Raw genomic sequence first — 24,007 nt, forward strand, 5'->3', positions numbered from 1 at the left:
TCAGTGGTGAAAGCCCCAAAGTACAAGTCTCTGCCAGGACGCTAAAGGTTTGTAGGCTGGGGGCCCACTGAGGCCTGTAGCCTACAAGATGGAGTGTGATGGAGCAAGCAAACCTGTGACTTGTTGCTCTACCACGTGATTGAACTGTATAAACCTCATATTGACACTGACATTTCATTGTCAAGGTCGATGGAAATTCGGAGTTCCATTCAAGAAGTTTGGGACTGGAGCCTTGGATTTTTTTATCCTGTTTGTTTTGCTGAAGGCCAAAAAGATAATTATTTATTGGGATTACGTTGCACGACGGTGCTTGCCTTTCCCATAATTTTATCTTACCAACTTTGTAGGTAGTCCAAATTGAATTAACATGCAATTATTGCCAATTTGCACATGGTAGTACCCATATTTTGCCTGTTAACCCTTGACTTGCATCATAGGCTGAGTAATACCGCTGTGAGCTTGTACTTTTTATTGCAGTGTGTAAAGCCACTTTTGGCTCTTGCAACTTGTAGCGTACAGCCAGTTTGCTGTGGTTTTGAATTAGTGCAGTATTTTAGACCTTACAGTATTTTCTACAACTTGAACCGTACCAACGTATTCATAGTTCTGCCTTTCTGGACAGATTCTTTTTTTTCTCCTGATATAAGAAAATGTTAAACATACAATAATGTACAATGTGAAAGTTAAGAGTACTTTAGCTGGCAGATACCTAGTTTGCAGACATTTTGCCCTAACCACAATCACTATGCTTTCTGTGTAGCTCGTAATCAATCAGGTATGACGTAAGCTAGGTTCCTAATGCTGGGAACCGTTGCTTGCCTTCCCAGATTTTGAAGTACTTCTGTAAAATATCTAACCTCTGGGCACAGAAAAAAAATCATAAATTTGTCAGTTGCAGGATCTAACTTGCACCCTGACACATTTTCATAAAAGCCTTCACAGATGTATCAATGACGTATGTAGAAAATAAACTAAATAATTGTGAAAGAGTCAACATTCTTGTAGGTCTACGTTGATGTGGTTAAGAATAAGAATTCAGGTTGCCTGCAACATAATCGGGTTGATATTTTCTGTGAAGTTATTCTGCAAAGTCAAATGTATGTAATAAATGCTGCAGCCTCGATAAGAGTAGAAGTACTACCTACCATCCTATTCATGGCAATTAGTAATGAGCGAATATACTCGTTACTCGAGATTTCCCGAGCACGCTCGGGTGTCCTCTGAGTATTTTTTTAGTGCTTGGAGATTTAGTTTTCATGGCGGCAGCTGAATGATTTACAGCTAATTAGCCTGCTTGATTACATGTGGGGATTCCTTAGCAACCAGGCAACCCCCACATGTACTTATGCTGGCTAACAGATGTAAAACATTCAGCTGAGGCGATGAAAACTAAATCTCCTGGCACTAAAAAATACTTGGAGGACACCCGAGCGTGCTCTGGAAATCTCGAGTAACGAGTATATTCGCTCATCACTAATGGCAGTGTCTTATTTAAAAAGAAAATGATCAAAAAACCTCTACAACTTTTATTATTAAAAATTGCCAATGTATTCAAAATATAATCTGAACTCAGTTGTAGGAGTGTTTTGGCAACAGTATTTTGGTGTAAAAGTTTTGAAAAGTAGCAGAATTTAGGCGCAAATCAGAGTTGCGCCTAAATTTTGCGACGTCTGGTGTCTTGACGCCAGTTTCTGCCAGCTCTACCGACCTAGGGGGAGTTAGGGCAGGATGGCGGTGTAGCGAACGCCGCTACAAATCTTGCCCCAGCAGGCACATACAGAGGTGAACACCACTCGTCTGACACTCCTGATTCATGAAGAGGCATTTACCTTTTCATTAATCAGGAGCATCTGACTCCCGCAGACCTGCTTGGTGCATCGGGCCCAATGTCTGTTAGAGATTTTCTGTATCTAAACCTCTGTTCTTTCTTCTCCCATACCCAGATGGGATAAGTTTCTATAAGTCCGTTTTACACAGATCGACCGGCAGCAGTAAACGACAACCGATTGGTAAACCTTTACAAATCCGTGGTCATTTAATAGCCCGTTTACATAGGCAGATCACAATATATTATGCGCACTGAGCGATTTGCAATAGTAAAAGATCCCTAAGTGTGCATTTATTCAGCATCGTTCTTGCACACGATGCACTGCTGGGAACATTGATTTTTTTTTTTTAAATTTGCGCTGTGTAAGAAATCATTTCAACCAACAAACGAGTGTTTTGCTCATTTATCAGGTGATCAGCAATTTTTTAACGCCGAGATATTATCGTTGAGTGAGTGTTCTTAAAGGGAATCTGTCAGTAGGATCAACCCGCCTAAGCCGTGTATATTGGCTTGTAGGTTATAGGAAGCTGAATAGAGTGGTACCTTGAAATCTCGGATCTTATACCTTATTCCCTAGAAATCCATGTTTTTCTTAATATTTAAATTAGCTGATAGGATCTATGAGCTGGACATTGATCTGCATTTTAAATGAAAGGAGGAGTTACAAGTGTGAGAAAGGTAGAACTACAAAGCCCGACACTAGTTCAGCTATAAAATATTCCGCTATCAGTGGTTTGTTCTGAGCCACACTGTTAAGGTACCTTCAAACTTAACAACGATAACGATAGCGATCCGTGACGTTTCAGCGTCCTGGATAGCGATATCGTTGTGTTTGACACGCAGCAGCGATCAGGATCCTGCTGTGACATCACTGGTTGGAGCTAGAAGGCCAGAACTTTATTTCGTGGCTGGATCACCCGCTGACATCGCTGAATCGGCGTGTGTGACGCCGATTCAGCGATGTCTTCACTGGTAACCAGGGTAAACATCGGGTTACTAAGCGCAGGGCTGCGCTTAGTAACCTGATATTTACCCTGGTTACCATTGTAAATGTAAAAAAAAACAAACACTACATACTTACATTCCGGTGTCTGTCGCGTCCCTCGCCGTCAGCTTCCCGCACTGACTGTGAGACTGTTGAGAACCACAAACCTATGCCAGAAAATCAGAAGCCATATTCACTTAAATGTGCAATAGCAAAAATCTTTATTCAATTTCACAGCCAAATTGAAATAAACAGTAAAATCCTGAACAATGAAAATAGTTATAGTAAAACTGTCAAATGTAACCAGCTAAATAAATGAGTCCTCTGCACCCATTTTTGCTTATGAAAAATCACCAAATTGCGATATCAAAAAATGGAATAAGGTGATGCGGCTAAAAGTTCATCCAAGCAAGAGGAAAAGCAACACTTATAATTTCCAAGATCTATAGTCCTTTATTGCAGTTGGCAAAACACATGCTGGCAGCATGCAGGAGGTGCGAGGGAATTGGTGGATGACGGCCGTTTCGCATCTGGTCTGATGCCTCCTAGGGTCCCCCTGCATGCTGCCAGCATGTTTCGCAAACTGCAATAAAGGACCTTAAATCTTAGAAATGATGAGTGCTGCTTTTTCATTTTGTCTCGCTTGGATGAGCTGAATAAATTTGTAGACAATATAGATAAAATCCATGTAAAGTTCTATTAGTACAAAATGTATAATCAATAAAAACTATAGATGAATAAGAACACATCACATTTATCAAAATAAGCTGGGTACATGCACCAATTACCATAATTAATAGCGTAATCAACATGAATCATCACATTTGCCATCTAGAAATGGAATGATCTAAGATGAAGTGGTAACATACTACGGAATGGAGACCCCTCACCACGACATGCGTTTCGTCTCAGCTTTGTCAAGGATAACAGAATTGCTCGGCTTGTCTCACTCGTTCTTTTTACTTTTTAATCACCCATTAGAAGAGCGCATTGAAAATATGCTAATTAGGGGTTTTTCCACTGCTAGGACCCCTGTTCATCTACAAAGGAATGTTACAGGCTGCAGCACATGTGTAATTCTCCTGCAATTCCTTCACTTCACATGCTCAGCGATATTTCACTCCAAGGCAGTATGGGTCTGTTAACATTGAGGACATCGTGACTCTTGGCCACTCCAGTACCGCCCACGTGACTCTTGGCCACTCCAGTGCCGCCCACGTGACTCTTGGCCGCTTCAGTGCCGCCCACGTGACTCTTGGCCGCTTCAGTGCCGCCCACGTGACTCTTGGCCGCTCCAGTGCCGCCCACGTGACTCTTGGCCGCTCCAGTGCCGCCCATGTGACTCTGGCCGCTCCAGTGCCGCCCACGTAACTCTGGCCACTCCAGTGCCGCCCACGTGACTCTTGGCCACTCCAGTGCCGTCCATGTGACTCTTGGTAAACAGCAGATGCTGTTGTATTTTATTTTTCTCCCAATTTGAACATGTCTAATGATTAGGAACTTATTAAGAACTTTAACCTCTTTCCTGTCAGTAAAACACTACTGATAGATTCCATTTATCTAGACTGCGTGTTTGCACCCATACATTTCTTTTAAGCCACAGTAACATGCAGAAACTAACGTGCAGGGCTTTTTATAATTTCTCCAGTATGTGTGCCCTGCTTTATTTCGGACATCGCAATGGAGCGGAAAGGCAAGTGTTGCTCATGATGATGAGTCTGCTCTAACACTGGGGGTCTGCATATACTCATGCCAACTTTTTATGCTACAAGACAAACCACATGAAGGCAGTCTTCTCGCATAGCTTGTGGTTTCCCAACTATCGCTCCTTGAGTATTTTTTACAAGTTCTTGTATTGTAAATGTTCCTTTTATTTTGACAGTTCCATTTTCAGGAGTTTTATTTCAGCTTGCGGCGCTTTTTTGCATGTAGAGAGCTTGCTTCATGTAAATGTAAGAATACGGCTGCACATGGGAGTCTCGCTTTTGTTGCTCAATGATTCTTTCATGTGCCCCGAGTTAGCTTTGCCATATAGAGATAAGCACGGGGTTTCAGGGAGTAAGACAGGGATCAAGGAATGTGAAGTATCACAAGGTCAGAAACTGCATTTTCTCGTGTACCTTCTGACCTTTTAGAATGTGTCATCAGAAAATTAGCAAAATTTTATGTCAGGTCTTCATGTTAAATGTGACTTTTTTTTTTTTTTTACATCTTGATTGAGTTTTGACGTTTTCACGCCAGTTCCTTTCCGCTATGCCAAAATGAGAGACGCTGTGGAGTGACGGGGACGTGACTGACAGTGCGGACATGACTTGTCGAATTCATGACTACCTTTGGTGTTACTTTCATCAGTGAATGGTATAAGATTTCTGGTGTGGTGCACCTCTTCATGAATCAGGAGCGTCTGGCTCCACCGCACCTCCTCATCAACAGCAATGAGAAAATCGACGGTCTTGGTCAATTGGGGCAATTGATATTTGCAGCACTAGACTGACTCGGACCTTACCTTTTGTATAGAAGGTTTTTGAGTTTCTGCGCTGAGCGTGCTCCAATAAGGGCCAAAATTGTGATTTATAATGAGGCTACTGACTAGTCTTTTGAAAAAATCTGAAAGTGTGATTCTTCAGTGTACGACATTGAGACCTCTATGGACATAAGAAGATTGTTGTTTTCTTTATTTATTTTTTTTTAAATTTTGATAATTATATGAAAAAATATATAAAAATTGAGAAACATGTATTTAAAGCACCACTTCGTCCTTTATTTTAGCACCAGAGCGGTATCACTGTTTCCTGCCTAGAGTAAAATGCTTACCAGCCACTGTCTTCTGCTCTTCTTGGTGCCACTGCATTCCCGCTCTGCTACCTTGTGACTGCAGCTCATGACTTGGTGGAAGTCAGAAGTAACTGTCAGAAGTTCTCAGTATGAAGTCTACGCGAGCCTTGTTAGATTGAGATGTGACTCTTCAGCTCACGCAGCAAACAATGGAGCGATCCAGTTAGTCACAACTAGCAGACGACGACTGGAGCAGTGCTGGGAACAGCAGATGACGGCAGGTGGTAAGTGTTTTACTACATTCAGGGAACAGACACTAGTGATACCACTCTGGGGTGAAATAAAAACAAAACATTGGAGTGCTGCTTTAAAGGGAACCTGTCACCCTGAAAATCGCGGGTGAGGTAAGCCCACCGGCATCAGGGGCTTATCTACAGCATTCTGTAATGCTGTAGATAAGCCCCCGATGTTACCTGAAAGAGGAGAAAAAGACGTTATATTATACTCACCCAGGGGTGGTCCCGCTGCTGGTCAGGTCGGATGGGCGTCTCCGGTCCGCTGCGGCGCCTCCCATCTTCATTACAAGACGTCCGCTTCTGATCTTCAGCTCCGGCGCAGGCGTACTTTGCTCTGCCCTGTTGAGGGCAGACAAAGTACTGCAGTGCGCAGGCGCCGGAAAGGTCAGAGGCCCGGCGCCTGCGCACTGCAGTACTTTGTCTGCCCTCAACAGGGCAGAGCAAAGTACGCCTGCGCCGGAGCTGTGGCTGAAGATCAGAAGAGGACGTCTTGTAATGAAGATGGGAGGCGCCGCAGCGGACCGGAGACGCCCATCCGACCTGACCAGCAGCGGGACCGCCCCTGGGTGAGTATAATATAACGTCTTTTTCTCCTCTTTCAGGTAACATCGGGGGCTTATCTACAGCATTACAGAATGCTGTAGATAAGCCCCTGATGCCGGTGGGATTACCTCACCCGCGATTTTCGGGGTGACAGGTTCCCTTTAATATACAAGCCTTATATAAACAGTAAGTCATTTTCTGATGACACATTCTCTTTAAAGGGATCATGTACTGTTTTTCCTAACTATGTGAGCACATATTCAGTGAGTCATTGTTTTTCTCCCTCTTGCTGAACCACAGTATGGACACAGATGTCCTTATTTTTTATGCATTTATCATAAGCTGCAGGAGTGGATACGTGTCTTATGACACTAAAGGGGTTGTCTCCTCCAAATACAGTTAAGTCCATATATGTTTAGAAAAATGTTGTCTCTGTCCAATTTTGGTTATGGCCATTACCACAATGAATTTTACACAAAACAATTCAGATGCAGTTGAAGTTCAGACTTTCAGCTTTCATTTGAGGGTATCCACATTAAAATTGGATGAAGGGTTTGGGAGTTTCAGCTCCTTAACATGTGCCACCCTGTTTTTAAAGGGACCAAAAGTAATTGGACAATTGACTCCAAGGCTATTTCATGGACAGGTGTGGGCAATCCCTTCGTTATGTCATTCTCAATTAAGCAGATAAAAGGCCTGGAGTTGATTTGATTTGAGGTGTGGTGCTTGCATTTGGAAGGTTTTGCTGTGAAGTAAACATGCGGTCAATGGAGCTCTCCATGCAGGTGAAGCAAGCCATCCTTAAAGGGACTCTGTCACCTGAATTTGGCGGGACTGGTTTTGGGTCATATGGGCGGAGTTTTCGGGTGTTTGATTCACCCTTTCCTTACCCGCTGGCTGCAATATTGGATTGAAGTTCATTCTCTGTCCTCCACAGTACACGCCTGCGCAATGCAATCTTGCCTTGTGCAGGCGTGTACTATGGAGGACAGAGAATGAACTTCAATCCAATATTGCAGCCAGCATGCAGCCAGCGGGTAAGGAAAGGGTGAATCAAACACCCGAAAACTCCGCCCATATGACCCAAAACCAGTCCCGCCAAATTCAGGTGACAGGTTCCCTTTAAGCTGCGAAAACAGAAAAAAACCCTTCCGAGAAATTGCTACAATATTAGGAGTGGGAAAATCTACAGTTTGGTACATCATAAGAAAGAAAGTGGTGGATGATCGCAGAATAATCTCCATGGTGAAGAGAAACCCCTTCACAACAGCCAACCAAGTGACCAACACTCTCCAGGAGGTCGGTGTATCAATATCCAAATCTACCATAAAGAGAAGACTGCATGAAAGTAAATAGAGAGGGTTCACTGCATGGTGAAAGCCACTCATAAGCATCAAGAATAAAAAGGCTAGACTGGACTTTGCTAAAACATCTAAAAAAGCCAGCACAGTTCTGAACAGATGAAAGATGGACACATTCTTTGAACAGATAAAACCAAGATCAACCTCTACCAGAATGATGGAAAGAGAAAAGTATGGCGAAGGCGTGGTACAGCTCATGATCCAAAGCATACCACATCATCTGTAAAACACGGCGGAGGCAGTGTGATGGCTTGGGCATGCATGGCTGCCAGTGGCACTGGGTCACTGGTATTTATTGATGATGTGACACAGGACAGAAGCAGCTGAATGAATTCTGAGGCATTCAGAGCCATACTGTGTGCTCAGATCCAGCCAAATGCAGCCAAACTGATTGGTCGTCGTTTCATACTACAGATGGACAATGACCCAAAACATAAAGCCAAAGCAACCCAGGAGTTTATTAAAGCAAAGAAGTGGAATATTCTTGAATGGCCAAGTCAGTCACCTGATCGCAACCCAATTGAGCAGCATTTCACTTGTTAAAGACTAAACTTCAGACAGAAAGGCTCACAAACAAGCAGCAACTGAAAACCACCGCAGTGAAGGCCTGGCAGAGCATCAAAAAGGAGGAAACACAGCGTCTGGTGATGTCCATGAGTTCCAGACTTCAGGCAATCATTGCCAACAAAGGGTTTTCAACCAAGTACTAGAAATGAACATTATATTTAAAATTATTGAATATGTCCAATTACTTTTCGTCCCTTTTAAAAACAGGGTGGCACATGTTAAGGAGCTGAAACTCCTAAACCCTTCATCCAATGTTAATGTGGATACCCTCAAATGAAAGCTGAAAGTCTGAACTTCAACTGCATCTGAATTGTTTTGTTTAAATTTAACCGTGGTAATGTCTATAACTAAAATTAGAAAAATGTTGTCTCTGTCCAAATATATATGGACTTAACTGTAACTCTTTCCATGTGCCCTAGCAAGGTATGTGTACATTGCCCCTGTAAATAATGAGCGGTTCCCAGCTAGATATACCCACATTTTCATGTGTTACATGGATGGGCCATTCTGAATAGGGGGATGCCTTGAGACAAACTATTTACGTACTAGTATTACCTTTCCAAACATCAATTAAAAAAAAAATTCAAAAAGTTGGGGACCAGAAGCAAATATCTTGATCCATTGGCTAACTGGAAGCTAAGTAAAGGCATTTTTAACACTGCATATCCTTTGAAAGTCTACAATTTATGTATGAGGAAAAAGGCAAATAAGCATAGAAAGCACTTTATAACATATATCCGATATTAAAGAGAATCTGGCAGTAGAATCAACCCACCTAAGCCGTCTATGTGAGCATGTAGTTCATAGGAAGGTGAATAAACTGATGCCTTGATATGTGTGATCCAATGTTGTCTTCCAGAGAAATCCATGTTCTTCTTGCATGTAAATGAGCCTTTCTGGACAATGGGCCGGACACTGATCTCCCCGAGAATCTGCCTCCAGAGATTATTTTTAATAAAAGGAGGAATTAAGTGTACGAACACAGAACTGTAGATCTGAACTTTTTCTTACAAACACATTTGCTGTAGCTCTCACAGCTCTGCTGTACTACAACTCTGCTTGTGAGATGGAAGCTGAGAGTAACCTATAGATGTGTCATGTATAATCACACACAGCTCTGCAGTGAGAGCAGAGAGCGGCCATTACACGTCTCACTGGCAACTCCCTTTTCATGTAAAATAATCTCTGGAGGCAGATTCTAATGCATCCAGCCCATAGTCCTGAACAGCTCATCTATATATAAGAAAAATGTGGATTTTTCTGGAATGAGACATATGATTGCAGATATCAAGGTATCATTTCCTTCAACTATCTATGACCTACATGCCCATATTGAATGAGGCCTTTCCTAATAGGTTGAAGGGAAAATGTGCATCTTTTTTTTCCGGGGGATAACTTTCTGATGAAGGGACATAAAAAAAAAAATACACTGTTCCAGAATCAGTTGAACAGTGGCAATCAGAGAGGGTACTAGTCTTAAATTAAAAAAAAAACAAAACAATGAAAGTTTGTCTTTAAAGAGAACTTGTCAGTATTAGTTTATGTAAAGACCTGGCTATAATACTGATTACATTGATACCTTTAACACTAGAAGTCCCAGAGAGGGGTCATTTAACATTTCTACCTTTTGGAACCTTTGGAGCTCGAAATTTCTGGGACATCTAGTGTTAAAGGGAACCTGTCACCCCGAAAATCGCGGGTGAGGTAAGCCCACCGGCATCAGGGGCTTATCTGCAGCATTCTGTAATGCTGTAGATAAGCCCCCGATGTTACCTGAAAAAGGAGAAAAAGACGTTATATTATACTCACCCGGGGCGGTCCCGCTGCTGGTCAGGTCGGATGGGCGTCTCTGGTCCGCTGCGGCGCCTCCCATCTTCATTACAAGACGTCCTCTTCTGATCTTCAGCCACGGCTCCGGCGCAGGCGTACTTTGCTCTGCCCTGTTGAGGGCAGACAAAGTACTGCAGTGCGCAGGCGCCGGGCCTCTGACCTTTCCGGCGCCTGCGCACTGCAGTACTATCCTCTGCCCTCAAGAGGGCAGAGGAAAGTACGCCTGCGCCGGAGCCGTGGCTGAAGATCAGAAGAGGACGTCTTGTAATGAAGATGGGAGGCGCCGCAGCGGACCAGAGACGCCCATCCGACCTGACCAGCAGCGGGACCGCCCCTGGGTGAGTATAATATAACGTCTTTTTCTCCTTTTTCAGGTAACATCAGGGGCTTATCTACAGCATTACAGAATGCTGCAGATAAGCCCCTGATGCCGGTGGGCTTACCTCACCCGCGATTTTCGGGGTGACAGGTTCACTTTAAGGGGCTGGGGAACCCCAGACAGGGAGGATAAGATCCAATGCACAGTCCGGCCCTTGTGGACTGAAATCTCGTTAGCAGAAAACTGCAAATGGTGAATTAAAAAGAACCACAAAGTGGATTTCTTCACCAAAGGTATCAATGTAATCGGCGGCTTTACAGCCATGTCTTTACTTTACATTACAAAACGGTGCTGACAGGTTCTCTTTCAGCAGATTCTGAATGCCATTCTTGGGAAATTCCTCTCCGTATGAGCTGTTTTAGTCTTGTCAGGGCTCTTTGCTGTTATATCCGGATACTTGCCCGGTCTCTGCAGATAACTGTGCTGTGTGTGGCCGGGCAGCCCTGGATTTACACCGCTGTTACGTTGCCTGTTAAACCCATACAGCAAACTTTGTATGTTCCCTTTGTGTGCGATCAGCTTACACAGAGCTGTATGATTTCACCTCGCTTTATTAATGCCACATGAGTAATGCAATTATCTTCTTTGTCTAGGTGTATTTTTATGGTGTTAGTTGATTTAAGCCAAGGCCACCCACCAATGCAGTCAGGATTCCCAAGATATAAGGGTTACGGCTTTATTGAGCTAATCTCTCTATTTGTTTTGCAGCATGTACATGCTGAGCCATGGCATCAGGGACTAGGAAATGTTTAGATTTTTATATTTTTCTATGTTTGGGACATGTTATTTACGTAGATTTAGGAATCATTGCTATGAAGATCATAGAGTAGGCCTTCTCCAGCTGCTGTTCTAGCTAAAATATGATTGCATTATTTTGATATTCCATGACAGCCATATGTTCCTTCGTCCACTAAACGGTCTTTGGATTTTAGGGCCCCCCATACACACTAGATTGCTGTTGGCTGAACAATTGTTAATCCCCCATCTATCTCTAAATCGACCATACTCTGGAATGCTAGGCTTGGCCGATCACTCAATGAGAACTCAATACTAATTTTGAGATAATGAAGTATCGGCCTTTGTAAATCCATTGTGCCAAATCTTTATCATCTCCACTGACTTCAGCTGTCGGGGACAATGTGGAGGCCCCCAAGCACATTAGACTGTCTGTTGATGTCGGTAGGTTGGGCTGATTTAATGATATAATGTGTATGTCCACACCTGGAAAGAAATATATCTTGGTACCGTGTTTGCCTGATGAAGAGACCTGAGTAGTCTGGAAAGCTTGCAATTTGTTACCATCTTTTCAGTTAGCCATTAAAAGGTATCAACCACTGAGGACTCTCAATTCTAAATATTTTTTTATGTCCACACCTGACATATTTATTCTGCAGTGGATTTTACCTCTGCTTTCATGCTATGTGTTTATTGCAAAAGGACAAATTCATTATAAGACTCCATAAGATCTCTGCAAATGAAATACAAAAGATCTTCATCAGCCTCAGATTTTTGCACAGATCATTTAGTCTAACCAGAAAATGGGTTTCAACTACATATCCACTGTGTAAATTCTGCCACACTGTTTTGTTCACTGGCTTTAATGCCCCAAGTGGTTGGGATGGAGCAAATTTGGGTTCCCTGAAAATTGCCCACAGGAAAATTGCCCACACGGAAAATTGCCAATTGCAGCATCACAAAGTTTCAGATCTATGATATTTGAGGTGAAAGGTGAGGATGTTCACATGATGTGTGATCAACTTGTGATTTACAGCTGACCTAGTGCAAAACTGCAAACATGCTGAAGATCTGTGGTTTGCAGCAGTCTGTCATTATCAGCAATAGATAGATCTAGTCTGCTCTCATCTCTCACTGACTCTGTCTTACTCCTCCCACCAGCCCAGAACAGCAGCACATGCAGAACCAGCAGCAGTATGATCCAGAGGAGCCATCACTGCTATCAGTACCCACAAAAGAATCACTGTATTATCTGTGGAGTTACATGGGACTGCAGGTCAGATGTAATACATTATCATCTCAGTGGGTGCCCACCAAAAGCAGGGTGCTGCTGGCTGAGATAGATGGTCCTGGAAGCCCAGAAGGCACCGCAGAAAGGTGAGATTCTGTCAGAATCTGTCAGAGGAGCGGAAGTGCCATAGCAGCTCCGCTCTCCCATTGACTTCAGTGGCAGTGAATCTGGGGCCTGCACTTCCTTCCCTGTCCACTTATGGCTACCAAGAGTAAGAGTGGACAGACCCTACCTAGTTATGTATCATACACATATACTGCAGGTGCAGGCAGGCATAGGATGGAAGGAAATGCAGAGTGGATTTGAATAAGGGTCTCTAGGCCCAGACACACCACAATGCGAGTGGAATAAGGGTCTCTAGGCCCAGAAACACCACAATGCGAGTGGAATAAGGGTCTCTAGGCCCAGACACACCACAGTGAGAGTGGAATTATTGTTAGCACAGTGGAATGACAAGAACAGAATCCATACTCTGGAACTAGGGATGAGTGAACCGAACCTGTAGAACCTGGAGAAGTAAACTGGGCCCAGAGACCTTTGTAGAAATCAATTCTGCATTTTCTTTGCTGCCTGTGTTGTGCTGTATTGTATTTCAATAGAGCCCATGGAAGTCAAGGACAATCACCCGGCAGCTAATTATTTGCAGGTGTGCAATGATTGTTTAATAAACTTGTTATTGTTGTTATTAGACCTCCTTAATAAACTGTTCTTAATAAACTTGTCAGTAGTTTTTTATGTGGGCAATTTTCACAGACATTCTTCTGTGCTGCAGAGCTTCTCACCTATAATTCTATACTATTCTCTGTTCTTCAGAGCATCTCACGTATACCTGCATACTATCCCCCTGTCCTGCAGAGCAGTTAACCTATATCTTTGCTATTCTCTGTCCTGCAATGCTTCTCCCCTATAATTCTATATTATTCTTCTGCCCTGCAGAGCATCTCGCGTATACCTGCATGCTATCTCCCTGTCCTGCATAGCATTTAACCTATATCTCTTTGCTATTCTCTGTCCTGCAGAGCATCTCACCTACTGTATAATTCTATATTATTCTTCTGCCCTGCAGAGCATCTCGCGTATACCTGCATACTATCCCCCTGTCCTGCAGAGCATTTAACCTATATCTCTTTGCTATTCTCTGTTCTGCAGAGCATCTCACCTATAATTATATATTATTCTTCTGTCCTACAGAGCATCTCACCTATAATTATACATTATTCTTCTGCCCTGCAGAGCATCTCATGTATACCTGCATACTATCCCCCTGTCCTACAGAGCATTTAACCTATAATTCAGCCTATGGGCAATTTTCTGTGGGCATTCTTCACCTTGCACCTCAAATATCATGGATCTGAAACTTTGTCATGCTGCAATTGGCAATTTTCCGTGTGGGCAAATTTCCTGTGGGCATTTTTCTGGTCACCGTCGTACATCTGAGTGTCTGCCTCCAGTATGTGAACACGCCCGAAAATGATATACGGCCAAGCTCACATTGGCTCTGGAGAAACATACGCCCGTATCCTGTTTCACAAAGGGTCAGATGTAAACCCGGAAAGGAGCCACTGAACAGTTGCCTAAACACAGTGTGAAAGCACCCTGACACAGGTGCATTAAGTCTTACTTGCGCATGTTGATCTATGATGATCTTCTATATTATGACATCCCATTAGCACATCCTGAGGTTTAAGAACATTTGTTTAAGTGGTTTCAGAGAGATGGTGAAATCTTATCCTACTAAGACTTAGCGCCGGTGTTTCCATATTCACTGCATCTGCATTAAAGATGCTATAAAGTAATGTGCTGACTAGATAAGTGCTACAGGGATTACAGCAAAACCTTCCAGAGAAGATGATCGGGAGCGCGCTGGACAATGGCTACACTCCAACATTGCCGTATGTTTACATGGAATTGTAGACCCCATTTTAGAACTTGACTCTAATCAGCCAAAATAAAGACTACAGGCAATGCTTTGGCGTGAGATGGCCGCAAGGCTTTATTGAGGGTTACCTATATATCATTAAAATACTCTTTATTAAATTAAACACCGTAAACAACTCAGTTTAGTCACAGACTTGACTAAACAAAATACTTCCCAAAAACATTGGTTAATTTATCCCTCCAATAAAACCAGACGACCTAAAAAGATGAGCTGACAATACACAGAGGCGCGGACGGGTGAGTGTATCTCTTCCAGATGCTAAACAGCTGCTGAGGTCCAAACCCCTGAGGACGTATAACTAGTCCACTTGCTGCCAGAATAGCGTCCAATCCGCACCAAGGTCCAGTCAGACGACTCGGCCAATCAAGGATCACGAGACACTGTTACTAAGGTAAAGGCTGAGTCCCCATGAGTGACCAGTAGCATTACCTCACAACCATTACACCTAATGGGATAGAAAACTGTGACAATTATTGATTTACTAACTACGGATCCTAAGGCCATGTGCACACTTTGCGGAATTGCCGTAGAAATATCCACGGCAATTCCGCAACTCCCAGCCGCGGGAAATACTCATGCGGAATTGGCATGCGTATTCCCACTAAACACTAGCGTTTTACAAGCGTGATTAGCTTGCAGAATGCTAGCGTTTCCCAAGCGATCTGTAGCATCGCTTGGAAAAATGATTGACAGGTTGGTCACACTTGTCAAACAGTGTTTGACAAGTGTGACCAACTTTTTACTATTGATGCTGCCTATGCCGCATCAATAGTAAAAAGATATAATGTTAAAAATAATTTTTAAAAAAAATGGTGATATTCTCACCTTCCGGTGGCCCCCTGCAGCCTTCCCGATCCTCGCAATACTCCCGGCAACTCCCGTTTCCAGCGATGCCTTGTCACAATGACCCCAGATGACGTAGCATCACGCAAGACGCTACGTCATCACAGGTCATTTTCGCAAAGCATCACTGGGAACGGGAGCTGCTGGGAGCATCGCTAAGGCCTGGGCTGGATCCGGGGGCCGCCAGAAAATGAGTATATAACTATTTTTATTTTAATTATTTTTTTAAGGGCCTGGAGGAGAGTCTCCTCTCCTCCACCCTGGGTACCATCCGCACATGATCTGCTTACTTTGCGCATGGTGGGCACAGCCCCATGCCGGAAGTATGCGGATCATTGCATTCCTATGTGTGCAGAATCGCCGCGATTCCGCAAAAAGAATGAGCATGCTGCACAAAAATCCCATTGAATTCAATAGGTTGTGTTATGTATGAGTTTTTGCGGCGAAAAAACGCAGCAAAAACGTATACAATCCGCACATAGCCTAAACCAGGGGTGTCAAACTGCATTCCTCGAGGGCTGCAAACAGGTCATGTTTTCAGGATTTCCTTGTACTGCACAGGTGATAATTTAATCACCAACTCATTATTTGTGTAGGTGATTAAATTATCACCTGTGCAGTACAAGGAAATCCTGAAAACATGACCTGTTTGCAGCCCTCGAGGAATGCAGTTTGACACCCCTGGCCTAAACCATAAAACTCATACTCATTTAGGTTCCACAATCTCATGTGGCCCCTTCTATTATCCCCTCCAGGGACCTTCCATTCTCTTATTCTATACATTGGCTTTTCTTTTTTTAAATAAACTATAGGAACGTATACAATATCCCTATATAACTAGCCGAGTTATTGCCTGAAGAGAACCAGCAGCTCCCCTGATATGTAACCCTGCATTCTTCATATAGTGTCAATCATTGATTATCTTCTCCAATCTCTGGCTTTGTGCTGTTCCTTTGCTATTCTTCTGGGAGATTTCTGAATAAGTTGACAACTAGGTGTTCGTTGTCAGTCGTGTCCCCATACAGTCCCCTGATGATTAGACAATGTCAGACTAGATAAGGACACCCACCTGTTTTCAAATTATTCATAGATTTCTTAGAGGAATAACATAGGAACAGCATAATGCAAAACATAGTGAGCAGGCGTGAGTCGTGATTTCTGTGCGCAGGTGCAAGATTTCTCCCGGTAATGTGAATGACATGAGGCATCATCTGGGGCGGGGGGTGGAGAGGCCCAAAACCACGCCTATTGGACCAAACCGACTCACCATACAATGTGAGAGAACGTAGAGCTTATTTTGGGGGGTATATAAGCATTTATGGAATGCAACACAGACGCTGAATAAGGTGATAGTTTTAGTTGTTGTATGACAAAACTGGTGACAGGTTGCCTTTAAGCACTGCAAACCAAACCTCTGACTCGGATTACTCAATATCCCTGACTCCACAGCACTGGTCACTACTGAGCTTGTACATAAAGTGCAGCACAGATTCATCTCCTCAGACTCCACAGCACTGGTCACTGCTGAGCATGTACATAAAGTGCAGCACAGATTAATCTCCTCTATGACTCCACAGCACTGGTCACTACTGAGCATGTACATAAAGTGCAGCACAGATTCATCTCCTCAGACTCCACAGCACTGGTCACTACTGAGCATGTACATAAAGTGCAGCACAGATTCATCTCCTCAGACTCCACAGCACTCGTCACTACTGAGCATGTACATAAAGTGCAGCACAGATTCATCTCCTCAGACTCCACAGCACTGGTCACTACTGTGCATGTACATAAAGTGCAGCACAGATTCATCTCCTCAGACTCCACAGCACTGGTCACTACTGAGCATGTACATAAAGTGCAGCACAGATTAATCTCCTCTATGACTCCACAGGCCTAGTCACTACTGAGCATGTACATAAAGTGCAGCACAGATTCATCTCCTCTATGACTCCACAGCACTGGTCACTACTGAGCATGTACATAAAGTGCAGCACAGATTCATCTCCTCTATGACTCCACAGCACTGGTCACTACTGAGCATGTACATAAAGTGCAGCACAGATTCATCTCCTCTATGACTGCACAGCACTGGTCACTACTGAGCATGTACATAAAGTGCAGCGTAGATTCATCTCCTCTATGACTCCACAGCACTGGTCACTATTGAGCATGTACATAAAGTGCAGCGTAGATTCATCTCAACTAAAAGCCCAGATCCTTAGGTCAGGAACAGAAGACATTTATAGGACATTTTATAACTTTCCCAAATTATTCTGAAAACATTTACAGCAAATCCTACATTGTACTACTGTGCCCAATTTATTGTATATTTTCGGAGCCGGTCAATTTTATACCGACTCCGAGTTCACCAAAATGAACTCCGACTCCACAACCCGGGTGCACACGTCGTTTTTTAAATGCCTTTTTTTCCCCACTTGTCTTTGTCATGAAAAACGCTGCATTTTACTGCCCCAGTAATGTGAATTACTGAAATCTCATGCACACGTTGCTTTTTTTTCTTTTCATATTTAAAGGGAAGGTACCGCGTTTGTAGATCATTAATGAATCCCTGTAATGTAGCATAACATGCTGCTATAACCAAGTTTTAAATGCATGTGAAACAGATTACGTGTGTAATATGAGTTTAAAGAAGGCACTGGGGGCTGACATCTTGGTTTCACAGCAGTTCACGACACTATCAGTGTTATTTTACGGCACCCCATGGACATAGGAGATAATAGGGTCAGCGCCGGTCTATCTCTAACATTGTAGCTGCTTTAGCAGTGAGCTGGGCACGCCTCTGTGGGCTGCACAATTCACTGCTGTAGGTGTGACTGGCCGCCATTTTATTATAGCCCAGTGCTATCTGCTGAGCTCCACTTATTTTCTATCGCAGGAGAGAAGCACTCATTGGAACCGGAGGATGGGGAGTGCGGGTGATTTATCTCCATGCTCCTCTGTACTCCAGGCACTGCACTGCAGGTCCTGGGCAGACATCCTCTGCTCTCACAGGCTGCCCTCCCTGTGTGCTTCTCCTGCTCTGTCTCCTCACACACAGACCCTGTGATCTCTGGTAAGCTGCATTCACAGCCTGCCTCTCTCTCTCTGCCATACAATGTATCTCTCCCCTCCCTCCACAATGCCTGGCCATTCTCTGCAGACCTGGATCTCCTCCTTATTATCTTACTGAGGGATGAGTCACAGACAGCTCTGCTCAGATAATGCTGCTCCATACATAAACACCACGTCTTCACTTTTCCTCCAGTCCACCATGCTGCTGAGCCCACTGTGTTCTGCTTTTTTTGTAAACTCTGTAGCTGTGTTTCTGATGCAGTAACTGCTGGTGATAGCAGATCACAGGGCAGTCACACACAAAATGGCGCTGCCCTGTGATGCTGCTCTTCATTCTGCCCCAGGAATATTAGACCACCCAAAAGGGGAGGGAAATGGTGATGTCAGCAGTTACTGCCCCAATTTTCCAGCTAACAGTAAAGCTGGTAAGTCTTACCAGGGCCGGCTCCAGGTTTTTGAGGGCCCCGGGCGAAAGAGTCTCAGTGGGCCCCCCCTTTAACACATACCCCGATTCATGATCGCATATAAACACAGCCATGTAGTATATAACACTGCCCACGTAGTATATAGCAGCCCATGTAGTATATAGCAGCCCACGTAGCATATAGCAGCCGATGTAGTATATAGCAGCGCAGCCCACGTAATATATAGCAGCCCACGTAGTATATAGCAGCGCAGCCCACGTAGTATATAGCAGCGCAGCCCACGTAGTATATAGCAGCGCAGCCCACGTAGTATATAGCAGCGCAGCCACATAGTATATAGCAACGCAGCCCACGTAGTATATAGCAGCGCAGCCCACGTAGTATATAGCAGCCCACGTAGTATATAGCAGCGCAGCCCACGTAGTATATAGCAGCGCAGCCACATAGTATATAGCAGCGCAGCCCACGTAGTATATAGCAGCGCAGCCCACGTAGTATATAGCAGCCCACGTAGTATATAGCAGCGCAGCCACATAGTATATAGCAGCGCAGCCCACGTAGTATATAGCAGCCCACGTAGTATATAGCAGCGCAGCCCACGTAGTATATAGCAGCCCACGTAGTATATAGCAGCGCAGCCCACGTAGTATATAGCAGCCCACGTAGTATATAGCAGCGCAGCCCACGTAGTATATAGCAGCGCAGCCCACGTAGTATATAGCAGCGCAGCCACATAGTATATAGCAGCGCAGCCCACGTAGTATATAGCAGCGCAGCCCACGTAGTATATAGCAGCGCAGCCACATAGTATATAGCAGCGCAGCCCACGTAGTATATAGCAGCGCAGCCCACGTAGTATATAGCAGCCCACGTAGTATATAGCAGCCCACGTAGTATATAGCAGCGCAGCCCACGTAGTATATAGCAGCGTAGCCCACGTACTATATAGCAGCGCAGCCCACGTAGTATATAGCAGCGCAGCCCACGTAGTATATAGCAGCGCAGCCCATGTAGTATATAGCAGCGCCACTCCCTCAGGCACTGGTAGGACTAGGAGCTCCTCCTGAATCTGCCTCATAACTTCAGCAGTACAGCAGCCAGCCAGGGGCGGAGATCAGAGCAGAGAATGTGCTCTCTCCGCCCACAAACAATGTCACACTGGCTGCCTTCTCTTAACCCCTATGTGTGCCTGCCTGGCTGCACTGACTGAGTGAGAAGATGCTTGTGTCAGAGCTGGCACATAGGGGTTAAGAGAACGCAGCCATCAGTGACTTTGTGGGTGGAGAGCGCATGTTATCTCCTGCTCTGCTCTCCCAGCTGTATCTATGACAGCCTGAGTGGGCCCCCCTCTCTCTCTAGGTCCCCGGCATTTGCCCGGTGCTGACGCCGGCCCTGAGTCTTACTATAGCTGCTTGAGGTCTAAAGCAGAAAATGCTCCCCCTAGTGGTCAATATATATATTTGTAAGAAAATATATAATAATTTTCATATATAAATGTTTGCAAACATTGCATTAATACATTTTATTTACTATTTTAAGCTTAATTTCACAAAAAAAACAAACTACAAAAAAACTGGTGGCACCTTCCCTTTAAAGCTATTTAAAATCTGCTAATTGCCAATTTTTGTCAGTGTTTTTGCAGCAATTTTTCACCCATTTTAATGAATGGGAAAAATCACCTAAAATTAAAAAGGCACGCAATAATGCACATATTATGCAGTGGTTTTCCTGCCAAAAGACTATTTTTGATAATGTGATAATGTGTATTCACGTTCTTCATGTTACCTTCAGTATAAGGCCACATTCACACAATCAGTATTTGGTCAGTATTTTACCTTAGTATTTGTAAGCCAAAACCAGGAGTGGGTGATAAATTCAGAAGTGGTGCCGAGTTTCTACTATACTTTTCCTCTAATTGTTCCACTCCTGGTTTTGGATTACAAATACTGATGTAAAATACTGACCAAATACTGAATGTGACCTAAAAGGTACAATATATGACCATAAAAAATGGATGTCACATTACAGATTCATAATAGGACGTTGTCTACACTGCCATCATAACTTCCATTTTTACCGAAGCCATGGCTCACTAATTTTCCAGCAGATTGTGATGAATCCTGTTGACTTGTCGCCAGACCATCAGGTTTTCATTATTTTTACGGGTAGAGTACTGTATTGTGCTGTGCTATTCTGCCTGCTGTAAAGCTTCTTTTTCCCAAGTCATTACATATTGTAGTCGAGAAATTATGGCTGTCTTAGTCTTATTCTGTGTATTATCTGATATTGCGCCTACAAAGTGGCACATAGAGAGGGGTACCTGGAGCCTCCCAATTGTTCAGTGTTTATTAAAGGTCACATTTCAGAAGCGATTATTCATTATACTGGAAGTCCTCCCATTGACATCTGGTCTTGTGGAGAGAATTACATGGGGATCTGTGACTAATAAACCTCACCGAAAGTGTAACAAAAGATGTTTTCCACAGTTTCATTTCCATTTTGCAGCCCTGGAAAATGACCAGGCTAATGCTCACAGAGAGCAAAGTTTGCCCAGATTCTTGTACAACTTACCTTAGCTGAGTTCTTTTGAGAGATGTTTTTTTTTGCTTTTTTTTAAGCCTTTTTTTTTGTGAACCATATGTTCTAATAGAAACCATTTGTAAAGAAAAAAATATGACAAAAGTGCCGAAGGGCAAGATTATGGGACAGGAAGGGTTTAAATTGGCCATGTGTCACTTGGGACTGGCTATGGTAAAGCTTGTTACCCACATTGGATAAGTCTATATCAAGGTGGCCGACTATTCCCTCACAGTAAATCTCATGGGAAAGAAAGATTGGACATGTTGTGTTTTAATATACCTAGTCCTTTAGTCCTAATAGAAATAAGCCACTGCTGGAGGATTCTGGCAGCAGCTTTTCCCCCCAGCTTTGGTGAAGTCAAGAGAAGTAGCTGTCATCAATTGGCATTCAACCGTCAGTTTCATGATCGGCATATAAAGAGGCCTGGCTTATTACTTTATGGGCCTTCTATGAGGTCTGCCTTGATCTTAAGATTGGGGTCCGAGCCACCAGTTTTTAACCTGATTTGTGTAATATATAACTGAAGCTTTAGAACAATGGCTGATATCTGGAGAACAGGGGCGTAATTAACAATGGGGTCTCTGGTGGCCCAAAAAGTCCCTTTTGCCCATCTGAGAACATCATCAATACTATTAGGATAGTTGGGTGCCCTGTTGGAAAAGTTTGCATTGCGCCCACCAATTTTCAAGTTACACCCATTTACAGGTAATGTAGCACTACATTATAATACGTTATCATCTGCATTTAGGCACATTAGACTTTTAATCTGCAGAGCCATGTCTGTGCATATTTCTTTCCACCACATGTGTACACCGCTGTAGGCTGACATTACAATACCACTGGAGACAATGTAATCGCTGTGTACATTAAATTGGAAGAAATCCAACTTTGTGCCATTAGGACAGTTGAGTGTTTGTCTCTGTTCCTCCCCCGGCCGAGTACGCCAACCAACCAAGAGGTCAGGGACTGCAGCAATGGTCTTGGCTCTATTCGGGCAGAAAAACAATAAAATACATTGAGAAGTTGTTTGTCCCCTTATGTGATGAATCTAAACTAATATCGATTTCATAACTTGTCAAAATCTTATTATATTTTAGATATGGGAGGCAAAAAATATAATATTATTACTATTACAATTTGCTCCGCAACACATTTACTCTGCAGAATTTACTGTTATAGTCAATTTATTTATTATTTTAACCATGCATAAATGCTGCTCTTCTCCAGAATCTGGTGCTGTTTTTCTTCTGTTCCTGCGCCTCTCCTTTCCTGAGATCTGGCCTCGTTTTTCCTGTATGTAAATCTAGTTGGGTTTTTTTGTTGTTGTTTTTTTTATTTTAGCAAACTGGGTGTGGCTCTTAACTGTCTCTGCGGGAGTTTTGTTGAGGACCTCACCCAGTTTGTGGAAGTGACTAGATTTATATACAAGAAAGAGGGGACTATATCTCTGGAACAGAGAGACGCACAGACACAAAAGGTGATCAACTCCGGATTCAGGAGGACAGCAGCATTTGTACCACGTGTTATATAAAAATAACAAAAAAGTTTTGTTTTTTTCTTGTTTTTTTTATATTTTGGATCCTTTAAATTCTACACAGTTCAGTGGGAGTCCTGAGAGCTCTTAGACTTGAGAAAAAGACCTCTTAGGGTATGTGTCCACGTTCAGGATGGCATCAGGATTTGGTCAGGATTTTATGTCAGTATTTGTAAGCCAAAACCAGGAGTGGGTGATAAATACAGAAGTGGTGCATATGTTTCTATTATACTTTTCCTCTAATTGTTCCACTCCTGGTTTTGGCTTACAAATACTGACATCAAATCCTGACCAAATCCTGATGCAATCCTGAACGTGGACACATACCCTTAGATGTGTGCAGCTCAGGAGACATGGGTGTACAACTTTTGCCTAAACGTAAACCCTCAGCAACGCACTTCTAAGTCTATGTTCACATGCACAGTAGTGATCCGTTAGAATGGATTCAGCAGCAATCGGTTGCAAAAAGGTTATTCAGACACATTTTTTTTGTCCATTTAAAAAACAAAAAAAAACAAAACTGATTTCAGCTCAATTCATTTTTATTTTCATAATTGAAGTCTATGGAAACATATCTGTTATTTAGCCATCCGCTGTTCTCCTATTTGAAACTGATCAGAGGTATTTTGAGCAGTTGGGGGGGATCTCTGACCCCCAACACCCATCAATCTTCTAAGAATTAAAGGGGCCATGCAACACCTCTTAAAAAACAAACAATGATGCATAAGTTTACTTGCTCTTTAAGTAGATGTTATCCTACCTTTGTTGGACTTTTCCATGTTTGATGGTCACTAGTGATGAGCGAGTGTACTCGGGTTTTCCCGAGCATGCTTGGGTGACCTCAGACTATTTATGACTGCTCGGAGATTTAGTTTTCATCATGGCAGCTGAATGATTTACAGCTACTAGCCAGTCTGAGTACATGTGGGGGTTCCCTGGTTGCTAGGGAATCCCCACATGTAATCAAGAAGGCTAGTAGCTGTAAATCATTCAGCTGCTGCGATGAAAACTAAATCTCCGA

General features: G+C 43.3%; 1 protein-coding gene across 2 annotated transcripts in view; it reads left to right on the forward strand.

The window, feature by feature from the left end:
- The window catches only part of LHFPL2 (LHFPL tetraspan subfamily member 2), a 167,606-nt gene that overhangs the window by 138,722 nt on the left and 4,877 nt on the right, over positions 1 to 24,007 (forward strand). The window lies entirely within an intron of this gene.

Source organism: Ranitomeya imitator, chromosome 1 (assembly GCF_032444005.1).
Source record: "Ranitomeya imitator isolate aRanImi1 chromosome 1, aRanImi1.pri, whole genome shotgun sequence".
Lineage (NCBI taxonomy): Eukaryota > Metazoa > Chordata > Amphibia > Anura > Dendrobatidae > Ranitomeya > Ranitomeya imitator.